Genomic DNA, 23,103 nt, shown 5'->3' with positions numbered 1-23,103 from the left:
TCAAGCCCACTGGCTACTGGATCTGGGTTTTTCTTGCTGCTACTCCCCATCCTGTAGTTTATAAGCAGTGATATATGGGGAAATGGCTAGCAACCAGCCCTCTGTAGTTATATAAATCTACTGATATCGATACATACTCAGGTACAAGTTTATCATAAATTTTGCTGATCTAGAGAATACATGGCACACAATTAACCAATAATAATAAAATATACAATACTCATTATTATCAATTTCATATAGCTAATTGATTCTCACATAAAATTTTAGTTAACTTTTAGCAACCTCTTGTATTTATTGCCAATATTTAGTTGAAATTGATGACAGTGTAGTTGCGATATCAATGTTAGTTATATTTTTGCTTGCTATAATGAGTAGGCAAAAGTAAAACAATAAAATTAAGATGTTTGGAATTATAGTCATTTGTCAATAGTGTGAATTAATTTTTTAATGAGAAGAATAATGGCTTTCAAATATTAAAGAATATTTTATCTTTTTTGTACTATTCACACTGTAGCAGCTAGAGACACCATAAATTTTGAAGTTCAATCTTCATTATTAGCATTTTCCCCTATCTCCTTCTAGAGAAACACAAAAACACCTCCCTATTTCAAGCTAAAAGCATGATGTCACTAAATGCAGAGTTGAAAAGAAACGTGAAGTAGCTCACCATTATGTGGTCTTCCCACCCTACAGATTGTTACACTAAGTGTAAGTAAGCCGAAGATCATAGACAAGAGAAGAAAAAAGCCTAAAATTAATAATCAATGAGTTTTGAATATTTATTAATATTTTAACACAATTTATTTAATTATGCACTTATATAATTGAATTTTTAATAATTGTTTCACAATGGCTTGCCAAATTTCTGAAAATTTAACAAGCAGCTCTCATGAGTAGGCATGAATGAGCTCCAGCACAGCACTGTTTATGAACTCTGGTAAGCCCCAAGCATCTTAATACACTCCTCCTGGGTTTCCAGGGACTCTTCTGGTTTTTGCATTGACTTTTATGTTCCAGGAAACTCTTCAGCCTTAGGCAAGCCAGGATATTTAGTTACACAAATTCACAGACTCTCCAAAATATCTGTGTAACTGCCTACTTAATGATAGATTGGGAATCTTTCTCTGAACCTACAGCCCTTGCCAATTCCTTTCCCCACAGGATCTTTGTCCCTCTGTCTCGGACTATTGTCTAGGATGCTAGAGTTCTTAAGATATCCTATTGCTATGGCTTCCATCACTACCAGACATTGAATAGCAACCATGTGCTATTTTCCATTTTGAAGTTGTAATTCAGGTTGAACCTAAATTCATCATTCTTTTGGCTCATTGGGATCAAGCCATTGGCTTCATTAGGACTTTTTTCCTCCTCCGCCTAATGAAGACTCCCAATAATTACTTTAAAGAGTTACTCTGAAAATTAAGTGAGATTATGTTCCTACAAAACCTAGTATAGATGTTCAATAAATAGTAACTATTACAATAGTTTGTTATTAGTCCTACTTCCTTCTAAAGTGAGCTATTTCCTTCCTGTGGTGACCCTCACTAAGAGACAGGCAACCTTTCAGCTAAGTATATGCAAGTTATTACATAGCCTGTCACCATCAAATATAACTTCAGAGAGGAGTCCTATGACTGGCACTTCATACTGGACCAATGAGTGTCAGCTAGGATCTTGTACCAACAATTCAACTGGTTCTGTATCTATTTTCCAGTCTGCCCTAAACACGGCTGATTCTTACAGTACATCTCTTTAGGTACATTTTACTTAAAGTCCTTTATCTTTCAGATGTTATTCAAACATAACTCATGTTTATATCCAAGAGGAGAAAGAGATTACTTCTTGCTAGAGTGACAAATACTCCTCACTTTGGTATTATTATGTTGATTAGAAATAAAATCTAGAAAAAGGAGTGTAAAATGTGTGTAGTGGGTTTTTTTTTTTTTTTCAGTTTCGTTAGCAAGTTTTTCATGGAACTGACAAGATATAAACTGAAAAATAGACTAATGCTCTATAGGAAAGGTCAGCAAACTATGGCCAGCCCACATTCTACTTTTGTCAATAAAGTTTTATTGGAACACAGCCATCTCTATTCATTTACATATTGCCAATAGTTTCTTTTGAACTACAAGGTCAGAGTTGGGTAGTTGTGAGAGAGACCAAGTGGCCTGCAAAGCCTGAAATATTTATTATCTAGCACTTTAGATAAAAAGTTTGACAATTCCCACTGTAGTGTCTAAATGAAGAAATACTTCTATAGTCTCACCTGGTCAGGGGCAAATGACTTTGGAAAAGGGGGAAAATAGTCTCCAGCTGTTCCTAGAATTTCAAATAAGAAAGAGAACATGTTCTTGCTTTTTTCATCGAATAAAGCTACACAGTCTGTCACTGAGAATGCACTTATCTAAAGTGATTGAAGACCAGGACCATGCCTATTGTTTGCTTTGACAGAATCTCTAAAATAAAAGTTAGAGGGAGTTCAAAGAGCCTGCACTGTCAGGTATTGAACTGTTTGTTGTAAAAAAGGGCAGGAATTATTTCTTTTTGCCATGTAGCTTTCAGAATATTATCATCATTTCCTGAAATTATATCTAAGTTACCTAACAGTGAAGGATTAGCAAGCCCTATTGCCCCAGGCCAAAATTAAATGAGCCTTTTCATGAGAAATAATTGTATCTTTTGTATACAGGAGTAATCATGAGTCTATGTTAAGAAATTCTTAGTACAGGCTGGGATTTATATAACAAAGTATAATATTTTGTCAAAGAAAGGTATAAATTATACTTATGTTTTATTGTGTTTCATTGCAAAGTTATTTAAAATAAAACCATTTCCTTTTCAGTTCTTACATTGCATTTCTTTACCTGTTTTCATAAAATAAAGCCAAATCACTATGAATATTGAGTTTTGTGACATCTGCTCCAATTGATACAGTAGAAAATTAGGTTAGACTGTCTGGATCCTTATTCTTCAATAGTCTTTTTAGTCTCTTTAAACAAGAGGCCATATTCTTGCCTGAAGCATTAGCAATAAAAAGTACTACATAGAATTGGAAAGTTCATTCAATACTAGCATATGATGACTAATACTTTTAAAAGAATGTTATAAGTTTCCCTAGTTGAGTAGCTGTTTTTTAAGGACTTTCTGGTAGAAATGATGGAATTATTGAGTCAGGTCCTAGAATGTGGCTCATTTCTACATGTCTAAGAGAAAGAAAGCTTAAAATAGGACAATTTACCTTATAAGCAGACTTCCTTCCCCGCTGCATTGTACAATATGAAGATGAGTGTGAGGAGAGCAAGCTGTTTGTGGTTTAGGGCCAGGCCTGAAAAATTCTGCATAAATAATCACCACTGACCCCTTTCCCAAGGCTCTACTGCTCATGGTTGTGTCTACCAACCTTGCAATCACAAATATACACACACAAGCACACATTAGGAGTCATTCAAAGTTTTAGAAAAATAAGAAGTCAGATAGAAGTAGTCACCCTACAAGCCAATTTGAGCTCACTGCAGTAATCATTGGTACCTCATCATTTTTATTCCTTGTTGCCTACGTAGCCCAACACAAGATCAGAGTGGAGCAGACGTTACTTTCATATTGTCATTCTTGACTGAGCTTTAGCAAAATTAATTTTAATGTGTAACAGAGTCTTGGGCTGGTTGATGATCATGAAGAAAATGAATCATCTGTTCTCCTGATCTGCTTCAAAAATCGAATAACCCTTTTCCTGTTTGATAGCAATGAGGTGAAGAGAAAGGCATGCTCTCTGTTCTTACTGTGTTAACATCAAACCTATTATTTAGGGCAAATAATGCTCTATTTTCTCCTAAAGATCAAGAAAAAGAATGTCTAGCTCTGTAGGAGCAAAATTAAACTCTCTTTACTAGAATTCTCTGAAACTTTGGTTACAGCTTCACTTTAGCATTATTTTTCAGTGTGACAGATGCATGAAGAGTCACACATATGATTTGACTGAGCGAGAGTCAGACAGGGTTGGGGTACCAGGAGCAGACATACCAAGTCCACATAATGTTTAAAGAAATCATGTTTCTGAAGGGACAAATAAGGTTTTCAATTTTCTTGCTGAAATGTGATTTCTGAGCACAGAAAGCCAGTAGTATCCATGATTTAGGAAGAAAGAAGGCGCTGCCCAGAGCAAAAACATTAATAGCTCAGACTGGACTTTCACAATAGAATTTTAAAAGCTTTCATCAGAAATAATAGACTGGAGAGCAGTGCACTCATTTGAAAGACCCAGATTTTATCAAAATAAGAACACATTTGTTGGTTCCAAACACAAAGCAAAAATTAGAGAATTAAACAGAAAGAAGAGAAAACCCTCTACTCGACTTTAAGGCCTTACAGAGGACTAGAGAGTTTGTACTTCTATGTGGAGCCTGATCCTGACCTTTCTTCAAATTTTAAACCCTGCAGTGCAATAACAAAACCCTCCAATTAAGTTCAGGACACCAGGTTATGAGGTGACTTAGCCAAGATTTTCTAATAAACCATCCTGAAGGAGGGAATAAATATGATGCTTTCTTGGGAAGGTATAAACTCAGAGATCTACAAGAGAGGAAAAATACATGAGTTAGGCAGCTCATCCTGTTACTTCATGACACCATGAAGACTACTGCTTCATGCTTCAGTGAGCTGTCTCTTTGGCTAATGTGTCCACTCAGCTGTGAGAGACATTTCTGGACAAACCCCACTGAGAAACCATGCCTTACAGATATTCTTCATAGGGCGGAAGAAGTGGAATCAAGTTTATTTGCACAGCTTCCTCTAGTGTTCTGTTCTCTACCAAAGCGGTTCTCTCTGCCGCTTTGGTAGTTTCGTGAAAAGTCTAATAGTGTAGTGTTTGCTCTGAGTCCAGAAGTGGCAGCAATTGTGAGAGACTTCAGTTCACAGGCAGTGGTAAGCCATAGGTAGCAAACAGGGCAAACACACACAGAGCTGTTAGGCCTTGGCTATAGCTGATATGAAGAAGGCTGCTGAATGCTGAGAGGCAGAGAAGACCAAGAAAGTCTGAGGAGGCACATAAGCTGTATCTGCTGCACTGGGATGATTCTGTCACTTTCTCCTTGGAAAGCTGAGAGGAAGTGCCCGCCACCACACCTGACTAATTTTTGTATTTTTAGTAGAGACAGAGTTTCCCCATGTTAGCCAGGTTACTCTCGAACTCCTGACCTCAGGTGATCCACCCACCTTGGCCTCCAAAGTGCTGGGATTAGAGGCACGAGCCACCGCATTCATGCCCATGCATTTATATACTTGTCAGTATGAGCTGGCCACAGGAAAGCAGACACAATGGCAGCACCATCCCCATCCTTACTCTCAAACACTTCCAGAAAGTCATGGAGAAATCTACAATAATTTCCTGGGGCTTTCCTACTACAAAAGGTGGCTGATTATTGAGACTCAATAGATCATTCATCAGAGGGATGTGAACTCCAAAACTTGGCTCAGTTCGGAGCAATGTTACTTTTGGTATAAAGAAAACAAATGAAATTATACATCTACATAGCTTAGATTGCAATTGTAAATGTAAATCTGCTTTAGATGAAAAAGAACGGAAAAAAGAAACCTAACCAAACAAAATAAAATAAAATGCAAATCAATGGGTGTTACACACCAAATGAATAATATAAGCAATACAGGTAATAGTACTCATGGAAGAAGATGACAAATGGTAGGCACATCAGGGGAAGGAAATAAAAATGGTGAGAATAAAACTAGGCCTCAAAGAATGGTAGAATTTTGACAGGCAGAAAGGAGTTCTGACAGCATTCTAAGAAAAGGGCATAAAGTTAAGAAAGGAAGAGTTTGACAGTGGGTTTTGTGTAACTGAATATAGAAAGGAAATGAACCCAGATCATAGATCTTGGATGGTCAAATTGAAGCAATTGTTATCATGAGCATTATATATATAATATATATATTTATCATAAGCATTATATATATCATATATCATAAGCATTATATATAAGTATATAATTATATCATAATCATTATATATATAAATATATGTGTGTATATATATATTTAATGATCTTAAGCAAGGAAGTGACATTAACTAAGGAAAGCTCTAAGAATTTAGGAATAAATACCAAGTGGCCACAATAGAGTCTGTTAGGAGCAGAAATAGGAAAAACAAAAAACAAAAAACAAAATGAAAACTAAAGAGACCATCACAATAATCTAGACATGAAACAATAAGTGCCCAAATCAGAAGTTATAACAGTGTTGGTAGTGATCGGAAGAGAAAAGAATCAATTATACTCTGTACTTAAGTACTGTACTTGATGTGCAGTTCAACTATATAGAAATACTTCAACAATGACTGAATTCTAGGCATGAGTTACTGGGTGATTATTGGCCCAAGCCTAGAAAAAAGAATGTCAAAAGGGATGCCTTGAGAAAAATGACAATCCATTTAGTTTTTGGCTTATTAAATTTGAAGAAAAGGCAGGACATATTAGAGAAAATGTCAAGTTGTCAAATATAGACAACATTATAACCCCAGGAAAAAAAAAAGAGACCATGTCCTGATCAAAATAGGGCCATTTAAACTGTATCACCTAAGCGGTCAACAGAGAGCGTTGGTGACCAGTATGACGGCTGTGATTGTAAAATTAAAACATAAAATCTGAAAACAATGTGTGGAATAAAAGTGTTCCAATAAACATTTTCTCTCAGTTACAATCTGAAGCCATCTGCCTCTCTTTTTTACATTGTTAAAAAAATTATTTTAATTAATTGTTCACATTGTTGCTAGGAAAAACATTCCTTTGCCTAGGTCTTAAGAATGTGCAATTCTATTGCTTACAAAGAAAAATCCAAGCAAGGTTTGATGACTAAATATTGCATATTAACATTCTGAAAAATTTGTACATGCTTTTTTTTTTTGGTACATTACAAACAATTTTGCCCTTTCCACTCCTTCTCCTCAGATGAGCCACATTTTTGGTCTTGGACATCTGGGCTTCCCTAGTACCTGGGAGAATTATTTGGTGTTTTGGAATGTCTTAAGAATGGCTTCAAGAATTTAATAAGAAATGGAATGATTTAATCACAAGGAAGGAATCTGGATTTCAAAAGTAAGGGAAAAGTAAGGTGAAGTAGGTTTTTAGAAAAGTGGACAACTTGACAAACCCAGATAATGGAGGGTACCTGTGAGTTACAGCTACTGACAGATACCTGCAGTCTGAACACTGTGCTCCTCACCTTTGGAAGCTACAGCCAAAAGAGCATTGATTAAGTAGTCATTAAGATTTATAGGGCTGCCTGCCTTGGAAGAGATTAACCAGGCTTGAGCAATGAACAGCTCATCAGTGACCACAATGGACTGAAAAACAGAAGTTTCCCCAAATTTCCTGCATTACTTAATTCCAAAGTTTTTGTTAGGGAAGGAGCCCTGAAAAAAACACTAATATTGGGTTTTCTGTCTTATGTCAAATGTGATGAGACAGGTGTGAGTTAGGTTAAGTTTAAGCCAGAAAAGTAAAACAAAAGTGTTAACAAAAATGTATCACTTCATTCACAATTGCATGCCTAGCTCACAGTCTCTTTAAACAAAGATGAAAAAGTACGGGAGAAACAGGACTGTTTAGCATCTTGCTTTTTACAAAGATTTCTAGACTTGATATTTAACTTTATATTTTATAAGAGGTTGTTTTCCTTAACAGATAAATAGCTTTTTTATGCATCAAAGCGTATATGGGCACTGTATAAAATATACAACACAAGCCTCTATGATAATAAAAGCTTCTGAAACACATTATTCTAATGCCAATTTACAGCTATTAGTCATATTACACAATGACCAAAGCTACATCATTCTTACATTTTTAGAAAGAAATTTTAATCATAAATTTGCAATCCTGAAAGATAAAGAAAAAATGCACAGGAATACTAAAGAAACCATATACATGGGTTGTCCCGTGTAAACAAACCTGTACTGAAGCTCTATGGGACGTAGACTATGGAATTATACTGAAGGACTATGGAACCCTTGTATTTTCCCTTGATTTTGGTTCTTTGACTGACATCCCTTATTAGAGAACATGTAAGAGGCCAGGCGCGGTGGCTCAAGCCTGTAATCCCAGCACTTTGGGAGGCCGAGGTGGGTGGATCACGAGGCCAGGAGATCGAGACCATCCTGGCTAACACGCTGAAACCCTGTCTCTACTAAAAACACAAAAAATTAGCCGGGCGTGGTGGCGGCGCTTGTGGTCCCAGCTACTCAGGAGGCTGAGGCAGGAGAATGGTGTGAACCCGGGAGGCGGAGCTTGTAGTGAGCTGAGATTACGCCACTATACTTCAGCCTGGACGACAGAGCGAGGTTCCTCCATTTAAAAAAAAAAAAAAAAAAGTAGGCAGTAAAACATGAAAAGGCAAGACTGGCCTAGCCTCCCAGCCTACATCTTTCTCCTATGGTGGGTACTTCCTGCCCTCACACATCGGACTCCAAGTTCTTCACTTTTGAGACTCAGAATGACTCTCCTTGCTCCTCAAGCTTTCAGACAGCCTATTGTGGGACTTTGTGATCATGTAAGTCAATATTTAATAAACACCCCTTCATATGTGTATATGTAAAATAGCCTTAGGCAGATCATTTAGGAAGTATTCCAAAAGAAGGCATTGTTATAGGAGATAACTGCACCATGTTTATTATTGCTCCTGAAAACCTTCCAGTTGGAAAAGGTGTGGATGTGAAAGAAAATAAGTTGATGATCCTGACTCTGTGCAGACCTAGGCTAACGTGTGTTTTTGTGTCTAACATTTTAGCAAAATAATAATAATAATAATAATAATAAAATTAAAATAAAATTTTAAATTTTAAAAATGTAAAAAGTTTAAACAATAAGAATATAAAGAAATGCAATATTTTTGTACAGCTGTACAATGTGTTTGTGTTTTAAGTTGTGTTATTACAAAATAGTCAAGAACTTTTAAAAATTTAAATGTTGTAAAGTAAAAATTTACAATAATAAAAATTTAAAAGTTGTAAAGTGAAAAAGTTACAGTAACTAAGGTTATTTTATCATTGAAAAAAAGAGAATTTTTTTTTTTGTAAATTTAACATATCCTAAGTGCACAGTGTGTATAAAGTCTACAGTAGTACCCAGTAATATCCTAGGCCTTCACATTTGCTCCCCACTCACTCACTCACTGACTCACCCAGAGCAACTTCCTGACCTGTAAGCTCTATTGATTGTAAGTGCCTGTGTTAGTCTGTTTTCACCCTTCAGATAAAGACATACCCGAGACTAGGCAATTTACAAAAGAAAAAGGTTTAATTGGACTTACAGTTCCACATGGCTGGGGAAGCGTCACAGTCACAGCAGAAGGCAAGGAGGAGCAAGTCACGTATTACGTGGATGGCAGCAGCCAAAGAGAGAGATTGTGCAGGAAAACTACAAAACCATGAGATCTAGTGAGACTTACCAACCATCACAAGAACAGCATGGGAAAGACCTGCCCCATGATTCGATTACCTCCCACCAGGTCCTTCCCATAACATGTGGGAATTCAAGATGAGATTTGGGTGGGGACACAGACAAAACATATCCGTGCCCTATAGAGGTGTTCCATTTTTTATCTTCTATCCTGTATTTTTAGTGTACCTTTTCTATATTTAGATATGTTTAGATACATAAATACTTACCATAGTGTTACAATTGCCTGTGGTGCTCAGTGCAGTAACATGCTGTATAGGTTTGTAGTTTAGGAGGCTATATATCATAAAGCACAGGTGTGTAGTAGGCTATATCATCTAGGTTTGTGTAAGTACACTGTAAGGCCACACTATCATGAAATCACCTAATAACACATTTCTTAGAATGCATATCTGTAGTTAAATTATGCATGACTGCAGTTGCAAAGTCACTGGGATTTGGCCAGGTACAAATTCAAAGGATTAATAATAAATTGTGCCATATTGTTAAAAGGGCAACAACCACAATTTTAAAAAAAATACTTTACAAAAATAATGTTTATTTATTCTATGAGAGAGCCTTACTCAATGGTGGAGGAATAATTTTTAAAAATTCCACCAGTATGAACCCTTGATAGGCTCTCTTTCCATTATAATTAATTCAGTTTTCATTTTTATTTTTCTCCTTATCTTTCTATCCTACATTTCCACATGTCTACAATTTCTCATCTTTATTTCATGCCTTCCCAAATCAGCCTCTCTCTCCCTCTCTCACACACACACACACTCACATATACAGACCTGCATACACACTTCTCCAGTTATTTGTGTGTCAGCTTAAGATCTTCATTCACAAATTCAAGTGTGTGAAAATAATTCATACTTATGTGTATTTTTTGTAATTATACTCCCCAATTCCAGGGGCAGCATCTAAATTCTAACTACTTTTACATCCTATCTTTGTGCCAGTCTTCCCTGTTTCAGAGTCCTTCAAGACAAAACTGAAAATTTCTCATTTTACTCTTTGAAATCTGTAATTCTTCAAGTAATTTTGTAAGAATTGTATTTTACTGATGTAAAATAGGATATAGACAACAAAAAGAACATTTTCAATGTTACTATGAATTTTTATGCAAAATTCTAAATAAATTATTAGCAATCTAAATCCAGGAATATAGAAAAATAATTACAGGGAATAAGAACAAAGTACAGCATAGCAATATAATGGATTTTTAAACTTTAGGCAATCCTTTGGTGTAATTCACCAAATTGAGCCAAAAACAATAAAAAGACAAATGATCGTCTTTATAGATGCCCAAAACAATTTTGATAAAAATGTAATAATTCATGACTTTTAAAAAGTGAAATCTTAGTGAAAAAGGAAGCAGCTTAATTCATTTAATTCAATAAAGAACATCTGTCAAAAAAGATAACATCACATGTAAAGGTGAAATGTTAGACGACATCTTTTAACAGTTAGGAGCAAGATGTGGATGCCTGCATTATAATTATCATTTATGTTGGACTACAAAACATAAATAATACAACCATTCAGAGAAAGACAGAAAAAGAGAAAGACAAAGAGAGAGGAATATTGAGAGGGATATTGATTTGAGGATTAGAATGGCAGAATCAAAGGTGTCATTGTTCACTAAATGTGTGATGTATTCACATAAAATCCAAGTGAATCTACTGACTACTTATTACAATTAGTAGGTGACCTTTGTCGAATAAGTGCATGAAAGTTTGTAGTATAAAAATTAAAATTTTTAATAACCCAGTTAGAAACATTTAGGAAATAGAAGTTTTTAAGTTTATTATAATAGAAATAAAAACTGGAGAGTAATGGAATAAGACTAACAAAGTCATGACAGAATTTATTGAAAAATGTATAATATTTTATAGGAGGACATCAAGGAAGATTTAAAATATAGGAATATACTATCTTAATGGATGGGAAAACTATCCAATAAAAATAAAAATATTCATAAAATAAATTCTATCAAATTCTAAATTGGGTTTGCCATAAAAAATTTAAAGCTACTTATCAAATTCATGTAACTAAAATAAGGAGAAGAAAGGAAAATATACCCTACTGTATCAAACTATTTATAAAGTTGTATTTAAAGTTTTAAGAATCTTCATTTAAATGATAAACAAAATATACCAACATGCAAAGTAGACAGCCTAGAAAGAGATCCATTGATGCTGGAAGCTTTGCACATGAAAACTAGCATTACAAATTAGAAATGCAAGGAAAACTGGAAATTACAGAATTGAATCACTATTTTACTCCTTAAAAATAGCTAATTGTTGTACCACTACATAACATATACGTATAAAAGGTGTGGGCAAAAAGGCACTGACTAGTAACTTTAGCAAACAATATTTTAAGTGGTGCAGTAAGGCTAGACACAGAAGGAACTTTCGTAAGCACTATAGTCTAGATGGTAAATTTTCTTTTACAGCGATAAAGGATAGCATTTCTAGAATTAATTACTTGTATACTAGGGTTGAAAAAACAAATTGTAGATATTTGGAGTCTGGTTTCTCCTTATCTGAGAAAGATGCTACAAATAAGCAAGGGAGTGGGATGGAGGTTGGAATGACTCTGAGGCGTAGAATTAGAGTCAGAGCAATCAGAATGAACTCATGTTTATCATGTACCCATGCGAAAATATCACAAAAACCTAAAGTGAGAGACTACTAGAGAAGAATCTACTCATTACTCCTCAAAAGTGTCAACATCATGAGAAACAAGGAAAAACTGAGAAACTGCCATGGATCTGAGGACAATAAGCACTTTATGACAACTAAATGAAACATGGTGTCTTGAATTGAATCTTAGAAACACAAAAAGGACATTAGCAGGAAAACTTGAAATCTAAATTAAGCCTGTGGTTTAATTAGTAGCATTATAACAATGTTAATTTCTTAATTTTGATGAATATAGCATAATTATGTAAGCTACTAATATTAAGGGAATCCCAGTGAAGGGTTTTACTGAAACTCTCTGTACTATCTTTGCAACTAGTGTCTACATTTTAAAATTATTTCAAAATAAAGAATTTAACAAAACCTGATTTCAACTTTACTCAATCCTCTCTCATTTCCGTTAAAAGTAAAAAAAACCTGATGATAAATGATATAAAACTATTATTCTGTTTCAAAGGATATTTTGAATTGAAATCAAGCTTGTTTACAGAAACCTTATTTTATGTAAGACGTTGTTACAGAAGCCAATTATCAGCAAATATACATTTGTGAAAAATTAAATTATGTGCAATATGATTTCCCAATACAACCTAACCTCCCATCAAGTTAGATTGTGTAACCTGACTGTAAAATTAAGTGCATGCTATGTTTTCAAAAGGTTTTTTTTTTAAAGACCTATCTCAATATTTTAATTTTTTCTAATTTACTGGCTAAAATATTTCCAAGGCTAACTAGAAAATCTCTTTGTATAAAAGATGAAAAAAGACACTCAGATTATACTTGCCATATCTTTGACAACTGCTTCTTTCTCCTGTTCATTAACGTATTTCAGATGCCTATGATAGAATATTTGACAAGTATTTTTTTCAATAATCAAGACGAGAATTGCACAGCTAGTTCAGAACAATGCAGAGTCAAAAGTAACTCCTATTTGAATTCTTTATGCATTCTCACACTCATACACACACACACACTGAGGTTGTGCATGTGTGTGTGTATGTGTTGGGATTGTATAAAATTATGTGCATTTCATGAACAGCCAGTGAATGGATATAGAAAATAAATAACATTGAGATTGTAATTGGCTCTCAGCCTCTGCAACACACATAAATGAGAGCTGAACTTCATATTAATTATAATTTTTGGTGATTCAATCAATATCCTCTTATTCCTTTCATAGCATTTTAAATATTTATCATGTAATCCTATTTTTACAGTTTTTATTATAATAGAATTCCTATCCTTTAGAACAATTGTTGACAAACTGTAGCTAGCATGCATTAAAATCACCTGGAGGGCTAGATCGGGAACAATTTGTCAGTCCCCACCTTCAGAGTTCCTGATTCACTTTGACTTGTGCCTGTTAATTCACATCTCCAACAAATCCCCAGCTGATACTGTTGCTGTAGCATGAGAAGTACACATTCTTATTGTATGTGTCAGATGTTTCTGCTACCAGTATTACAAGTAGGGGTGTCAAGCTTATTTCTCCCTCTCTTCACATCCAATGCGGCAAGAAGAAATTACTTACAAGCTGATACTTCAAAATAATGTCTTTAATGTGAATAAGCATATAATATGAAAATAGATTCGCAAACAAAGAATTGAAGTGTTTACAAAGATCATTTATATTCCCAAAATCCTAAACCAAATTAACTACCATTTGACTACACAGTTGTTTATCTCTGCAACAACTCTGCATTTTGCAAATCAATATACGGTTGTCTGAGAACAGTATAAGGAAGAGAGCTGCTGAGACTAAATGGGGTTCTTGTAAATTGTCCTCCCACTCTCCTGGTAAACAATGTGAAACATCTGCTATCCAACAATTTCACAACAGACCTACCTTTCTGAGTGGTTTATAAGGCAGCTTTGGTCTCAAGTAGGTTAATACAGAAGTGCGTCATATGAAGGCTTGTATTTGTATTTATAAGCTGCAGGCACATCTGTATACAAATTAGTATCACATTCTGCAGTTATTTTTTCTCAATTTTTACTACCATCAATGTCCAGTAGCATGAAACAGGCCATTACATCTTCAGAACAGTCAGAATTACACAAAAAATATTATTCTTATGACTTTAACCTTTACCACCTGATATTTCATGATCCAAAAAGTCATAGGCTTTTATTTACTTATAGGTTTTCTGATAATTTCTGATGGAAATTACTAAGCTCTGCATAGAAGTGTCCTCGTCTGATAAAATGAATGGGTTTTTACTCACCAGTTTCTTTGGAAAGCATTTGTAATATTTAAAATTATTTGCAAATGACCATGAACTTATTGGAAGATTCAAAAATACAATACTTTTTCAGTTATGCATTGAGTTTTTCAAATAAGTTCTTCTTAAATGTATTATGAATAATAGCAATCATTTCAATTAGTTTCTTTGCTCCACTGGTGCCAGTGGAATATTGTGGGGTTTTTTTTCCAGATAATTATTCTTTTTTAATGTATTTAAAATTAGCTTATCACCTTGAAATTAAATAAGCTTTCTCGGGAATGAAGTTTACTGAGTTTCTAGGTCCAAATTCTTTTCATATGCTGTCTTAAGTCATTTTTATATCCTTCTCATGGAACTTAAGAGGATGGTATTATCATTCTCGTTTTGTATTGAGGAAAAAGGCTGAAAGAGATGTCATCTCTTGCCTGAAGTCATACAACTAATAAAAGTCAATAATATATTGAACTCAGTATATCTTGATTGTACTCACTGTACAAATAAATGAAAATAGGTTTGGGATAAGTGTTTTATTTTCTACCAAGTAGCAAACATGTAGTGATTAACTTAGAGCTAGAACATCACATTTAGTTTACTTCCCCCCAAGGAAGTGGCACTTAGATTCTCCAACCTTGAACCTAAGATAGCAAGAGAAATTAATACTAGAAAATAAGAGAGAAGAACTTTGTATTTTTTTAACTGACCATTTTTTAATCCACAGATAAAACTATACATTTATTGTGTACAACATAATGTTTTGAAATATATACAGCTTGTGGAGTGACTAAATCTAACTAATTAATATATGTATGAACTCATATAATTATATTTTTAAAAAATAACACTTAACATACACTCTCAGCATTTTTCAAGAATACTGTATATTATTATTAACTATAGTCACTATGCTGTACAATAGTTCTCTGAACTTATTCTTCCTATTTAACAAAAATTCTGTATCTTTTGAGCAACAACTCCCCAACACCCGTCTCAATTACCCTAGCCTGTGGTAACCACCATTCTACTCTCTACCTCTGTAAGACCAACTTTTTAAGACTCCACGTATGAGTGAGATCATGAGTTATTTGTCTTTCTGTGCTTGGCTTACTTCAGTTCACATTAATATTCTCCAGATTTATCTGTGTTGATGCGAATGACAGGATTTCCTTATTTTATGGTAAAATAATTTTTTTGTATACAAAGCGTATACAATAAGATATATATGTGTGTGTGTGTATATACACACATATATATACATACATTTTTCTTACCCATTCATTTGTTAATGGATACTTAAGTTGATTCCATATATTGGCTATTATGAATAATGCTGAAATAAATAGAGGAATACAGGTATCTTTTGACATATTGATTTTATTTCCCTTGGATATATACCCAGTAATGGGATTACTGAATTATGTTGTAGTCTTATTTTTATGTTTTGAGGAACCTCAACGTAGTTTTTTTAATGACTATACTCATTTACTTTCCCACAACAGTACACAAGGGTTTGTTCCCTTTTCTTTACATTCTCACCAATATTTTTCATCTTTCCTCTTTTTCATAACCATTCTAACAGGAATGAAGGGATATCTCATTGTGGTTTTAATTTGCATTTCCCTGATGATTAGCATCTTTAATATACCTATTGGCCATTTATATGTCTTCTTTTGAGAGGTGTCAAAACTGATTAAAGGCTTTAATTGATTAAGACTGGAAACTACGAAACAATTAGAAGAAAACAGAGAAAATCCTCCATAACAATGGTCTGGGCAATAAGTTTTTGGATATGACTCCGAAAGCACAGGCAACAAAAGCAAAAATAGACAAATGGGATTGCAATGAACTAAAATGCACAGCAAATAAATCAGCAAAGCAAAGAGATAACCTACAGAATAGAAGGAAATACTTTACATCTCATAAGGAGTTAACATCCAAATTATATAAATAACTCAAGCAACTCAATAGCAGGAAAAAAATATAACCTTATTAAAAAATAAGACAGCTGTGTTTTATCTTCGCTCTTCTCTTCTGTTTACCTTATAATCTAAACTATATTTTAAATGTCTTTCTCTCTCTCTCTCTCTTTTTTTTTTTTTCTTCTTCTTTTTTTTTTTTGAGACGGAGGCTTGGCTCGCTCTGTCCCCAGGCTGGAGTGCAGTGGCACGATCTTGGCTCACTGCAAGCTCCACCTCCCGAGTTCAAGTGAATATCGTTTTACCCAAATTTATGAAAATTTTCCACCTTCATCTTTCTAACAGAAAAATAGGTATTTATTCAGCTGACAGGTATAACCTGGGCTTGATCTTGCTAACCTATATTCTCATGCAAAACAAAGAGAATAAATGAGACTTAGAATTGTTCACTCTTTCTATAAATATTTGATTTGCCTAAGGTTCAAAATATGTTTTAATTAATATGCTGAGTCCACAAGCCACTGGTGATTAAGTAATTATGATATGATTTCTTCATTTGCTCTTTTTACCCAATTGACTTGAAATGCTAGAAACTTTTATTTGATGTTTCCCTGCCAATTTTGTTTCTGGTGCTTAATCTCCTAAAACAAAGCAAGTGCCACTAGAATAGTGTGCTTTTGCTCCCAAGGCCTCCAGCTATCTGGGACAAACCAATTGCAATTGGATCATTTAGCTTTTAAATGCCTACCTACCACTTCTAACATGTTTAGTCTGCCATCCCAGAGTCTGTATAAAAAAGACTCTAACGAGCCAGGTATTGCCTTGGAAGAACTCAGAAGATTAAATTCCATTTGAATCAATATTTTAGTTTATTTTGCTTTCTACGCAGTATTTCAAAAGAGGAAATGATGAAGAATATATCTAGTCCTCAGGTAAAAATAAACATCACTGCAGACAGCAGTTCCTAATGATCAGTGTTGTCAGCATTACACTGCTGATATCACTGATCAAGAATCAAGAGTTCCTTGGTGAATAGGAGCCCTGGGAAGAAAAAAGCAAGGAAGAATAAAAGTATTTAGGAAAAGTAGCACTTAGCTATTTTCTTCTTTCACTGTTCATCCTCTCTTCAAACGAGGCCACTTCCCACCTTCCTCTCGTTCTCATTTTCTATGCTCATGCTTACAATTCTAACATAAGGTTTCTCAAGGCAGGAAAGTAGGTTGAGCTGTCAGGGAGGAAAGGAAAATCTTGCTAAAATGATTTGAGTCAGCTAATGAGTGACAGCAAGAGAAATATATAAGGAGCTAGCTTTCCTTCCAGGCTTCATATATGCCCAGTTCTAATCCTTACCGCTGTTGAGTTTTCTCCACTGTACTCTAGCCAGGGAACTGTGAACCCTGGAAAAGCACATCTCCAAGTACATTTACCAAAGACTAATTTGCTTTTCTTATATCTGCAGAAAAAAATACATATATGGTTTATATATGAATAAAAACAAATAGGTTTTCATGCATAGTATTCCCACTGGTAAACTTTATTATTATAATTTTCTATTATAATGAAACCATACTGGAGAATTCAGCCCACCCTTGTGGAAGGGCCATAGGAACTGGAGGATCTTAAGGCTGTGGGGTCTTAAGAGAGAAAGACCTCATTAGATACTGGAAATGACTTTCCAAGGTTCAGAAATCACTATAGTCAGTTAGAAGAGGATGTCAAATCTTTAGAGCCATAGGAATGACTATAAAAGACCTAACATGTTTCTTACCCTCAGGAAAATCAGGAATCCTGGCTTGAAAGATTGCTTGAATTCTATAAAAATATAAAGTATATATAACATTTTAGAGATAAGTTACCAATATATGCATAAACTTTCCTGGCTGATGCCTACAATGTCTCCAAAATAAATCTACTCTCATGATTTAATGCTCTGTAAAATTATGGGTTGTTAAACTTTATTTATACTTTTGCATGAATAACAAGTTATGGATACATTCATGATAGTAGAGTCCGGGGGGGTGGGGGGAAGAAGAGGACACTGCATGCCTAAGAGAAATTGAGAGAGGAATTACACTAAGATGAGAAAAGAACAAGAAACCTTCAGAGTTATTCCTCCTAAGTTGATTAAGAGGAAGACTTAAAGGGGAATCATTATTATACTTCAATATTGTTTTATTACGCAAGAATTGAATGGTTCAGCTTTTAAAAATAACTGATGAAAATGTTTAAAAATAGCTGATACTTCGAACTGTTATATTTAGGATGGTAAGTGAAAAAATGTTGTTTTACATTAAGTTCTTTTTTCTTCTCCCTGTATTCTAGGGACAATTTCTCAAAACTATAAAATAGTTAAATATAAGATATAAATTCTATTTTTACACTGAAGTATATAAAAGAGCAATTAAAGACAGTGAGCACTTAATGGATTTACACAGCAATCTTCTTTTGTATTATACTTTAATTTCTAGAATACATGTGCAGAACGTGAACGTTTGTTACATAGTATACATGTGCCATGGTGGTTTGCTGCACCCATCAACCCGTCATCTAGGTGTTAATCCCTGTATGCATCAGGTATTTGTCCTAATGCAATGCCTCCCCTTTCTGCCCACTGCTTGACAGGCCCCAGTGTGTGATGTTCCCCTCCCCGTGTCCATATATTCTCATTGTTCAACTCCCATTTATGAGTGACAACATGCGGTATTTGACTTTCTGTTCCTGTGTTAGTTTACTGAGAATGATGGTTTCCAGCTTCATCCATGTCCCTGCAAAGAACATGAACTCATCCTTTTTTATGGCTGCATAGTATTCCATGGTGTATATGTGCCACATTTTCATTATCCAGTCTATCATTGATGGACATTTGGGTTGGTTCCAAGTCTGCTATTGTAAATAGTGCTGCAGTAAACATATGTGTGCATGTGTCTTTATAGTAGAATGATTTGTAATCCTTTGGGTATATACCCAGTAATGGGATTGTTGGGTCAAATGGTATGTCTGGTTCCAGATCCTTGAGGAATTGCCGCACTGTCTTCCACAATGGTTGAATTAATTTACACTCCCACCAACAGGGTAAAAGCATTCCTATTTCTCCACATTCTCTCCAGAATCGGTTGTTTCCTGACTTTTTAATAATCATCATTCTAATTGGCGTGAGAGGGTATCTCACTGTGGTTTTGATTTGCATTTCTCTGATAATCAGTGATGATGAATTTTTTCTCACATGTTTGTTGGCCACATACACAGCAACCTTAAATTCACTTCTCAGTAGAAGAGACTTGTTTATTAAACAAAGAAGTTTTATATAGTTTATATTTATTATATTATCAGTATAGTTAGCTAGTAAAAACTTTATTATTTTGTATTCTAAAAGAATTGCAATCTAATTTATAGTCAACTTGAAATTTGTAATTTTGAATGACATTCACAGAAGATATAATACTGAGAATTTTAAAATACTATTCACCCAGAAAAGCATGCAGCTTACTTGAAATTCTGAACAATTCACTGGTTATTTTGAAGTCTTTATGTTAAAATAAGTAAACTTTCAAACCAAAACTCTATTTGCAGCTGTGAGATCAAATTTTGTCTTACAGTTATGCAATACAGAAGCAGGACTTCAGGAACAAAGGCATTGCCCTTCTTGAAAACATTGCTAGTTTTATATTAAAATCACAGAGGTTATGCTTTTTCTTATAATGTATTTTGAGTTTACTCTCAAAGGAACCTTGGATGCTCTCTATCCAGATCCCTCTGTCTTATTTTATTTCATTTGAACTTTGCATGCATAATACATTTTAATACTAGGGCTGCATAGAGATTTAGCAACAAAACATATGGGCATTAAATATACATGCCTGAAGTCAAACCAAACTCATGCAATGTGAAAGCCATTAAAATTATGTTACATTGCTTTCCTTTCTAATCACAGTAGATTGGAAGAGTAGGAGAGTTGATATTCACATGGTGAGCATGGTGAGGGACAGACTTTATATAAAGAAGTATACACCAGCCCAAATTTTAGAATGATCATCAGTTAGTTTAGGTTCAACACTACGTTTCCTTTTTTTTTTTTTTTTAATTTTTATTTTTTGGCTTTTCATTACGTTATCCATATTTCCTGATTATTGGGTGCTGTAGGGGAGGTAAATTTTTACTTTTACTCTTTTAAGTTTGTTATTTTTTTTCCTAGACCTGAAATTAAATTTACATAAGACAGATCAACAGGAGAAAAGCATGAAAATTTAGTTAATAGAAGTCTCATATGGCACAGGAGCCTTCGTAAGGAAATAAAGGCCCAAAGATGCAATTAGAGTTGAGTACTTACATATTGAATTTGACAAAGAGTAGGAAGTTGTGAAAAAAGTAACTAAATTATCTGGGAAGGCTAACAGAAGATACATATTATTCTAACAAGCTCTGTACAGAATTCTCTGGGTTTCAAGTTCCTGTTCTTGGTCATAATAATATTGCCTTCTTTCTGGTACAGGGAGGACATCTTTCATGTGGGACTGCCATCTCCTGTTGTTAAGAAAGAGAAGGAATCTCAAAGTGATCTTGTTGCACCTGCTGTTTTTCAAGTACTCTTAACTCAAAATAGTCAATATGCCAGAATGGTAGCATATTTTGTGGTGGCATCATTTTAACCCCTTCAGTGCTCTGCTTTTATAAAAAACCTGAAGTCATTCTTCCTGGGTTTTCATAATTTCATTCATCTCTTTCTCTTAATATATCACCTCTCCCTCAATCTTCTGGAAAAGTCTAGATATATTTTTACAGATGAACATTATCCAAAATGGCATTGCATAACTGTTTCGTGCAGATCAGTTTCTGAGCTCCGAATTAGGCTGCATTGTATACTCACCATATACATTCCTGTATTAAAGATTCTGAGAACATCTACAATTAAAGAGAAACAAAGCCTTTCAATATAAGTTTTTTCAAATGTATTTAATTACAAGACTTTTTTTTCATAACACATAGAATGTTAGGAAAGACATAATGACAGAAAATACTATCCTAGATTCTAATCTCGTCTTGAAAATTGCCCTCTTACATGCAAAGTATTTAAAAGACATATTATTAACAAGAAGGTAGTATTCAGCACTCCTATTTTTAAACTTAAAGCTGTATTTTAAATCCATTCATATCCGACAAGGATAGACTACAGTGACTCAAAATGGCAATAACCAGAGAGAGCCTTCTACCAACGCATAAAAGTTGAGGAAGAACTTTTAATTCTTCACTGATGTCTGACAATTTAACAGAGTCATTTTTTTTTTGTTACTCACCTAAATATCTACATAAAAATAGAAAAAAATTATATAAATAATGAACTACAATAAAAACTAATAAGTCAATGTTATTGGAATCTCTTAATCTTAATAGAAATTTTTAACAAATAAGCTATGTAATAGAGTACTTTAAAAATTAAAACTACATCTAAAGTAGAGAAACTCTGACCCAAATAAATAACTCCCTTAAAACTGTTCCTTTTAAACACAAAGCTAGTTAAAAGACTGATGTGAAGTGGCAGTTCCTCACCAAGAGGATACAGCATATTAAAGTTAAGTGGCTTTCATGCTAGAATCTTTCCTAGTTATGGATGTAACATTGTAGACACACACACACACACACACACATACACACACACACACACACTGCAGATCTGTGGCTTTTGTATGCTCCAAAAATGTTTTATTTTTACATTAAGAATAATCTGTTTCTATTTTACACTGTATTTAGGTCTAGCTATGGAGCTCTCTTTAGGTTTTTTTTTCTTTTCTATTATAGTTTAACTTCTAGGGTACATGTGCACAACATGCAGGTTTGTTATATAGGTATACATGTGCCATGTTGGTGTGCTGCACCCATTAACTCGTCATTTACATTAGGTGTATCTCCTAATGCTGTCCCTCCCCCTGCCCCCACCGCACAATGGGCCCCAGTGTGTGAGGTTCCCCTTCCTGTGTCCAAGTGTTCTCATTGTTCAATTCCCACCTATGAGTGAGAACATGCGGTGTTTGATTTTCTGTTCTTGTGATAGTTTGCTGAGAATGATGGTTTCCAGCTGCATCCATATCCCTACAAAGGACATGAACTCATCGGTTTTTGTGGCTGCATAGTATTCCATGGTGTATATGTGCCACATTTTCTTAATCCAGTCTGTCACTGATGGACATTTGGGTTGATTCCAAGTCTTTGCTGTTGTGAATAGTGTCGCAATAAACATATGTGTGCATGTGTCTTTATAGCGGCATGATTTATAATCTTTTGGGTAAATACCCAGTAACGGGATGACTGGGTCAAATGGTATTTCTAGTTCTAGATCCTTGAGGAATCGCCACACTGTTTTCCACAATGGTTGAACTAGTTTACAGTCCCACCAACAGTGTAAAAGTGTTCCTATTTCTCCACATCCTCTCCAGCACCTGTTGTTTCCTGACTTTTTAATGATTGCCATTCTAACTAGTGTGAGATGGTATCTCATTGTGGTTTTGATTTGCATTTCTCTGATGGCGAGTGATGATGAGCATTTTTTCATGTGTCTGTTGGCTGCATAAATGTCTTCTTTTGAGAAGTGTCTGCTCATATCCTTCACCCACTTTTTGATGCGGTTGTTTGTTTTTTTCTTTTTTTCTTTTTTTTTTTTTTACCCTTTAAAATTATTACTAATTTTGTTTTTTAAGTAGAAGGTCAACAAACAAAAAGCCAAAGGTGAGGTTACAAAACCGACTTATTTCTAACTTCTATACTATGCATTGAGCCATAGCTCAATCTTGTTTTTAGTTTTAGTATGTAATCT

Source organism: Papio anubis, chromosome 5, assembly GCF_008728515.1.
Source record: "Papio anubis isolate 15944 chromosome 5, Panubis1.0, whole genome shotgun sequence".
Classification (NCBI taxonomy): Eukaryota; Metazoa; Chordata; class Mammalia; order Primates; family Cercopithecidae; genus Papio; species Papio anubis.
Note: the sequence above shows the minus strand (reverse complement) of the source record.